General features: G+C 49.8%; 1 non-coding gene across 1 annotated transcript; it reads left to right on the top strand.

The window, feature by feature from the left end:
• The first annotated feature begins 5,551 nt into the window (after positions 1-5,551).
• LOC143175627 (5.8S ribosomal RNA) lies at positions 5,552-5,706 on the top strand. The gene has a single exon (XR_013000333.1). It is a non-coding gene; the product is annotated as a 5.8S ribosomal RNA (ribosomal RNA).
• Positions 5,707-7,500: the final 1,794 nt, after the last annotated feature.

The raw sequence follows: 7,500 nt of genomic DNA, 5'->3' as shown, positions 1-7,500 counted from the left end.
GCACTGGTAAAGGGTGGCGATGATGCGTTCTATAATAGAAATACCCGTCGTAGCGTTTCTTCCGAGTCAACCCGCTCACGAAACACTCTCTCGTCGTGGAATCCCCGCGTCGGAGAGTAAAACGCGAATTCATAGTATGGAAACTTACGTCTCTCGACGATGGGACGATCCACGCGAAGAGTTGTTACGTGCACGCGTATGGTGCGATTGCGTCGATTCGCTTTTCTGTACGGGGAGTAATAGAACGTTGAGTTGACTTATCGGGTCTTCGTTGGAATTACCGTCGCTGGCATTGTAAACTCCAGATGACCTTGTGATTCCTTCGTCGGGCACTGGTAAAGGGTGGCGATGATGCGTTCTATAATAGAAATACCCGTCGTAGCGTTTCTTCCGAGTCAACCCGCTCACGAAACTCTCTCTCGTCGTGGAATCCCCGCGTCGGAGAGTAAAACGCGAATTCATACTATGAAAACTTACGTCTCTCGACGATGGGACGATCCACGCGAAGAGTTGTTTACGTGCACGCGTATGGTGCGATTGCGTCGATTCGCTTTTCTGTACGGGGAGAAATAGAACGTTGAGTTGACTTATCGGGTCTTCGTTGGAATTACCGTCGCTGGCATTGTAAACTCCAGATGACCTTGTGATTCCTTCGTCGGGCACTGGTAAAGGGTGGCGATGATGCGTTCTATAATAGAAATACCCGTCGTAGCGTTTCTTCCGAGTCAACCCGCTCACGAAACTCTCTCTCGTCGTGGAATCCCCGCGTCGGAGAGTAAAACGCGAATTCATACTATGAAAACTTACGTCTCTCGACGATGGGACGATCCACGCGAAGAGTTGTTTACGTGTACGCGTATGGTGCGATTGCGTCGATTCGCTTTTCTGTACGGGGAGAAATAGAACGTTGAGTTGACTTATCGGGTCTTCGTTGGAATTACCGTCGCTGGCATTGTAAACTCCAGATGACCTTGTGATTCCTTCGTCGGGCACTGGTAAAGGGTGGCGATGATGCGTTCTATAATAGAAATACCCGTCGTAGCGTTTCTTCCGAGTCAACCCGCTCACGAAACTCTCTCTCTCGTCGTGGAATCCCCGCGTCGGAGAGTAAAACGCCGAAGGCTTACTATGAAACTTACGTCTCTCGACGATGGGACGATCCACGCGAAGAGTTGTTACGTGCACGCGTATGGTGCGATTGCGTCGATTCGCTTTTCTGTACGGGGAGTAATAGAACGTTGAGTTGACTTATCGGGTCTTCGTTGGAATTACCGTCGCTGGCATTGTAAACTCCAGATGACCTTGTGATTCCTTCGTCGGGCACTGGTAAAGGGTGGCGATGATGCGTTCTATAATAGAAATACCCGTCGTAGCGTTTCTTCCGAGTCAACCCGCTCACGAAACTCTCTCTCGTCGTGGAATCCCCGCGTCGGAGAGTAAAACGCGAATTCATACTATGAAAACTTACGTCTCTCGACGATGGGACGATCCACGCGAAGAGTTGTTTACGTGCACGCGTATGGTGCGATTGCGTCGATTCGCTTTTCTGTACGGGGAGAAATAGAACGTTGAGTTGACTTATCGGGTCTTCGTTGGAATTACCGTCGCTGGCATTGTAAACTCCAGATGACCTTGTGATTCCTTCGTCGGGCACTGGTAAAGGGTGGCGATGATGCGTTCTATAATAGAAATACCCGTCGTAGCGTTTCTTCCGAGTCAACCCGCTCACGAAACTCTCTCTCGTCGTGGAATCCCCGCGTCGGAGAGTAAAACGCGAATTCATACTATGAAAACTTACGTCTCTCGACGATGGGACGATCCACGCGAAGAGTTGTTTACGTGCACGCGTATGGTGCGATTGCGTCGATTCGCTTTTCTGTACGGGGAGAAATAGAACGTTGAGTTGACTTATCGGGTCTTCGTTGGAATTACCGTCGCTGGCATTGTAAACTCCAGATGACCTTGTGATTCCTTCGTCGGGCACTGGTAAAGGGTGGCGATGATGCGTTCTATAATAGAAATACCCGTCGTAGCGTTTCTTCCGAGTCAACCCGCTCACGAAACTCTCTCTCGTCGTGGAATCCCCGCGTCGGAGGGTAAAACGCGATATATAATAGTATATGCCAGTGGTTCGCGCGCGTCGTCTCTGAGATACGCGGTCGACAGAGTTCCGAAAACACGTGATGTGCCACGATTTCCGTGCGTCTTACATCTTTCGACGATGGGACGATCCACGCGAAGAGAACGTTCGTGCTTGCGTGAGGTGCAACAGCGTCGATTCGCTTTTCTGTACGGGGAGAAATAGAACGTTGAGTTGACTTATCGGGTCTTCGTTGGAATTACCGTCGCTGGCATTGTAAACTCCAGATGACCTTGTGATTCCTTCGTCGGGCACTGGTAAAGGGTGGCGATGATTCGTTCTATAATAGTAATACCCGTCGTAGCGTTTCGACCGATGTCACCCGCCACGAATGTCTCTCTCGACGTGGAAACCCCGCGCCGAAGAGTAAACGCGAAGGCTTACCATACGAAAGAAAACGGTATTATACGCCTGTGGTATGTGCGTCTCGGCTCTGTGATACGCGATCGGCAGAGTTACAAAAAAACGTTGATGGGCCACGATTTCCGTGCGTCTTACATCTTTCGACGATGGGACGATCCACGCGAAGAGTAGTTACGTGCTCGCGCGAGGTGCGATAGCGTCGATTCGCTTTTCTGTACGGGGAGAAATAGAACGATGAGTTGACTTATCGGGTCTTCGTTGGAATTACCGTCGCTGGCATTGTAAACTCCAGATGACCTTGTGATTCCTTCGTCGGGCACTGGTAAAGGGTGGCGATGATTCGTTCTATAATAGAAATACCCGTCGTAGCGATTCGGCCGAGACACCCGCCACGAAACTCTCTCTCGTCGTGGAATCCCCATGTCGGAGAGTAAAACGCGAAGGCTAACTATATAAGAAACATATAGTATTATTTATGCCTGTGGTTCTCCGTTTGTCCTACTCTCAGATACGCGACTCGGAGAGTTACGAATAATCGTGATGGACCACGATTTCTGTACGTCTTACATCTTTCGACGATGGGACGATCCACGCGAAGAGATCATTCCTGCTTGCGTGAGGTGCGATAGCGCCGATTCGCTTTTCTGTACGGGGAGAAATAGAACGATGAGTTGACTTATCGGGTCTTCGTTGGAATTACCGTCGCTGGCATTGTAAACTCCAGATGACCTTGTGATTCCTTCGTCGGGCACTGGTAAAGGGTGGCGATGATTCGTTCTATAATAGAAATACCCGTCGTAGCGATTCGGCCGTGTCACCCGCCACGAAAATCTCTCTCGTCGTGGAATCCCCGCGTCGTAGAGTAAACGCGAAGGCTTGCTATAGAAGACTATAGTTTATACGCCTGTGGTTCACCGGTTGCCTGCTCTCCGGGGTACGCGATCGCGCAGGAGTTACGGAAGAACTTGATGGGCCACGATCTCCAAGCGGCTATATCTTTCGACGATGGGACGATTCACGCGAAGAGAACGTTCGTGCATGCGTGAGGTGCGATAGCGTTGATTCGCTTGTCTGTACGGGGAGAAATAGAACGATGAGTTGACTTATCGGGTCTTCGTTGGAATTACCGTCGCTGGCATTGTAAACTCCAGATGACCTTGTGATTCCTTCGTCGGGCACTGGTAAAGGGTGGCGATGATTCGTTCTATAATAGAAATACCCGTCGTAGCGTTTCGACCGATGTCACCCGCCACGAAATTCTCTCTCGTCGTGGAATCCCCGCGTCGGAGAGTAACCGCCGAAGGCTTGCTATAGAAGACTATAGTTTATACGCCTGTGGTTCACCGGTTGCCGGCTCTCCGGGGCACGCGATCGCGCGAAGGTTACGGAGGGACGTGAAGCGCCCGAGCAATGAAACGTCCGCAGGAGGAAACGAGCAACCGCCGAACATTGTTTCGCGACGTTTCCATAATGTATTGTCGTTTCGCTCGCATCCCGCTTCTTTCCCCTAGTTTCCTCGACGCGTAGTTTCGCAGCCTTAGTGGACGAATCATTCTCGATTCGAGGAAAGATATGCAGTGGGGCGTGCAATGAGCCCGCCAGAGACCACGATCTCCAATGCGTCTTTACATCTTTCGACGATGGGATGATCCACGCGAAGAGAACGTTCGTGCTTGCGCGAGGTGCGTTAGCGTCGATTCGCTTTTCTGTACGGGGAGAAATAGAACGATGAGTTGACTTATCGGGTCTTCGTTGGAATTACCGTCGCTGGCATTGTAAACTCCAGATGACCTTGTGATTCCTTCGTCGGGCACTGGTAAAGGGTGGCGATGATTCGTTCTATAATAGAAATACCCGTCGTAGCGATTCGGCCGAGTCACCCGCCACGAAACTGTCTCTCTTTCGTCGTGGAAACCCCGCGTCGGAGAGTAAAACGCGCGAAGGCTGTGACTGTAACATATATATATACAGTATACAATGCCTGTGGTTTTTGCGCGTGTCGGCTCTTCGGTATACGCGATCGGCCAGAGTTACGGAGGGACGGTGAAGCGCACGAGAAATTGAAACGGCCGCACGATTGGAACCGAGCAACCGTCGAACATTGTTTCGCGACGTTTCCATAATGCGTTTTCGTTTCGCTCGCATACCGCTTCTTTTCCCCTAGTCTCTGAGACGCGTTTTCGAGCCGTTCTTCTACTATCGATTCTCGTAGAGAGAAGGGACCGGGTAGTCTGGAAGTGGAACCCGCATCTTGCGTGTACCGTACACGGAATTGAGAGGACCGGCCGTGAAGCTCGTTTTAAAGCCGTGCGTCTGACACCCAACTCTTGCGCGCCAATTTCGCGGCAAGAGATAATATGGGACGAATGACCGGCAAAGAGCCAGCTGTGAAGTCTGTTTTTTTAATCGAATCCGTGGACGTGTGTATGCCGTAGCGTCGCTCGTCGTGTTCGTTCATGGTCGTTCCGAGAGAAAGAACGAAAGCGGTAACGAAGGGACCGGCCGTGAAGCTCGTTTTAAAGCCGCGCGTCTGACACCCAACTCTTGCGCGCCAATTTCGCGGCAAGAGATAACATGGGACGAATGACCGGCAAAGAGCCAGCTGTGAAGTCTTTTTTCATTATTTGCTTTCAATCGATCGATCGGTACGATTCGTGCAACGTTTCGCGCGATGCGACGCGAAAACATGCGCGCAACAATAGATGCGTCTGATCGGAAGAACGCGAGGGTCGACTGCACGCGATGGATTCAGTATCGGGTAGGATACAAAATATATCCCCGTCGTTTCCACGCGTGCGAGTCTTCTGCGTCTTTCGCGGGTTTTTGAATGCACTATACGCCCGGAACGTCGAGAAATATATACATATTACTTGAACGTTTTTCGTCTCGAAAGGCTTCGGTGTCGTCTCCAAGGCGACGCCTGAATCTCCTTCGCGCGCTGGTCGGAGATTCAGGTATCAACTTTTATCTTCTCTTTGAAAGAAGAGAGATATTAGGTCGAACAAATGAGAATAAAATTATATATGTGAAATATAAAATTTATACGATTACCCTGAACGGTGGATCACTTGGCTCGTGGGTCGATGAAGAACGCAGCTAATTGCGCGTCAACGTGTGAACTGCAGGACACATGAACATCGACATTTCGAACGCACATTGCGGTCCACGGATACAATTCCTGGACCACGCCTGGCTGAGGGTCGTTTACGTACCATACACTGCTTGCGTAGCTCTGTCAAATCCCCGCCGTCGTTCACCTCTTCGGATCGAACGTTTTTTTACCGAAGGGCGCAAAGAACGTTTCTGAGTCGGGTTAAGAGAAGGATGCTACGTACGAGCGAACGATGGGTGTCTCGTCGGCGTTTGTCGCGGACACGCGAAAATTCTGTGAATTTCACGGACAGTGTACGTTCTAGTTGTTGCAAAACGATCGGAATCGTTTGTATGGACTCGCGTGAGTGTTCGCGGCGTCGTGCGTCGTTCAATTACGACCGCCCGCGGATACCGCTCCACTGCGATATGGATCTGAGCGACAACTTTTTCGGCTGTTCGTGAGATGAACGGTTTCGTGTGTTTAGAAAAATTTTTTTTCCCGCGCTCCCGACGTCACCTGAAATGATGCGTCAGAGGTGAAAGAAAATATTAAGAAGTCGAGAGAGAGAGAGACTACACACGTTTTATTCATATTTTGTATACCGTGCGTGAGACGGATGTGCACGACACGTCGTATGTCGGTATATTACCGACTGGCCCCAGGGAGATTGTTTTCTTCCTCTCTTACGAATGAGATGTACGTTTCGGAGGATCGTCGTTACCGAAACACACGGCAAAACGAGACTTCTCGCAGCAGAACCTTTATACACAATACACATCGACTCTTTTTACCCCGAGAGAGAGAGAAAAGGTGTATTTCTTTTTTTTATTTTTCGAATTCGACGCACGAACGCTTTGACGACTGGAGAAAAACACGGTGTGTGTTAAAATCGTGCGGGACGAGCATGCGTATTCGTAACGGGTCGAATAGTTCTTATTCCCCGTCGTCGCGTGTCCTCGCTGGACCACCACCGTGCGCTTCCGCCACGTTCAGTTGAATTTCGAAATATATATATATAAAAAGAATCACCATATACTCTCTTTCGGGAGGTGTATTTTTATCGGTTTCTGCTATAGAGAAGAGACGGAGATCGTGTTGTGAGGTGTAACGTTTCTGTATCCCCGTTTCGGAGGATCGTCGTTATCGGCGGAACACACGTCAAAACGAGACTTCTCGCAGAACCTTTATACACAATACACATCGACTCTTTTACCCCGAGAGAGAGAAAAGGTGTTTTTCTTTTTTTTTTATTTTTCGAATTCGACGCACGAACGCTTTGACGACTGGAGAAAAACACGGTGTGTGTTAAAATCGTGCGGGACGAGCATGCGTATTCGTAACGGGTCGAATAGTTCTTATTCCCCGTCGTCGCGTGTCCTCGCTGGACCACCACCGTGCGCTTCCGCCACGTTCAGTTGTATTTCGAAATATATATATATATAAAAAGAATCACCATATACTCTCTTTCGGGAGGTGTATTTTTATCGGTTTCTGCTATAGAGAAGAGACGGACGATCGTGTGTGACACCACGTGGTAACGTTTCCGTATCCCCGTAAAATACGTTTATCTTTTCTCGTAGAAAAGAGAGAGGAAGAGGCAGGAGCTCCTCTTTGGCGAGGCTTTCGAACGTCGCGTCCCGTCCGCCGGAATATAATGATATAAATATATAACCGCCGCCGACTTTGTGCGAAAGCGTTGAAACGAACGCGTCGGTCGCCCCATGGTGTGTGTTTGTCGTGTCTTCTTTTCCTCTTCTGCACTTCTCTTCACTGTCGATCGCGAGACCGCGCGAGATCCGCTTCGGTCGTCCAGTCCCCGAAAATTCTTCTCGGACGGGCGTTAAAGTTAACCGGAGCGCGAGATCGTCTAGCGAGAGTCTTTTTCGCGATCGAGTAAAATGTG

This window comes from Nomia melanderi, unplaced genomic scaffold (assembly GCF_051020985.1).
Source record: "Nomia melanderi isolate GNS246 unplaced genomic scaffold, iyNomMela1 scaffold0143, whole genome shotgun sequence".
In the NCBI taxonomy this organism is placed as follows: Eukaryota; Metazoa; Arthropoda; class Insecta; order Hymenoptera; family Halictidae; genus Nomia; species Nomia melanderi.
The sequence above is the reverse complement of the archived record's forward strand: the minus strand, read 5'-3'. Positions and strand labels throughout refer to the sequence as shown.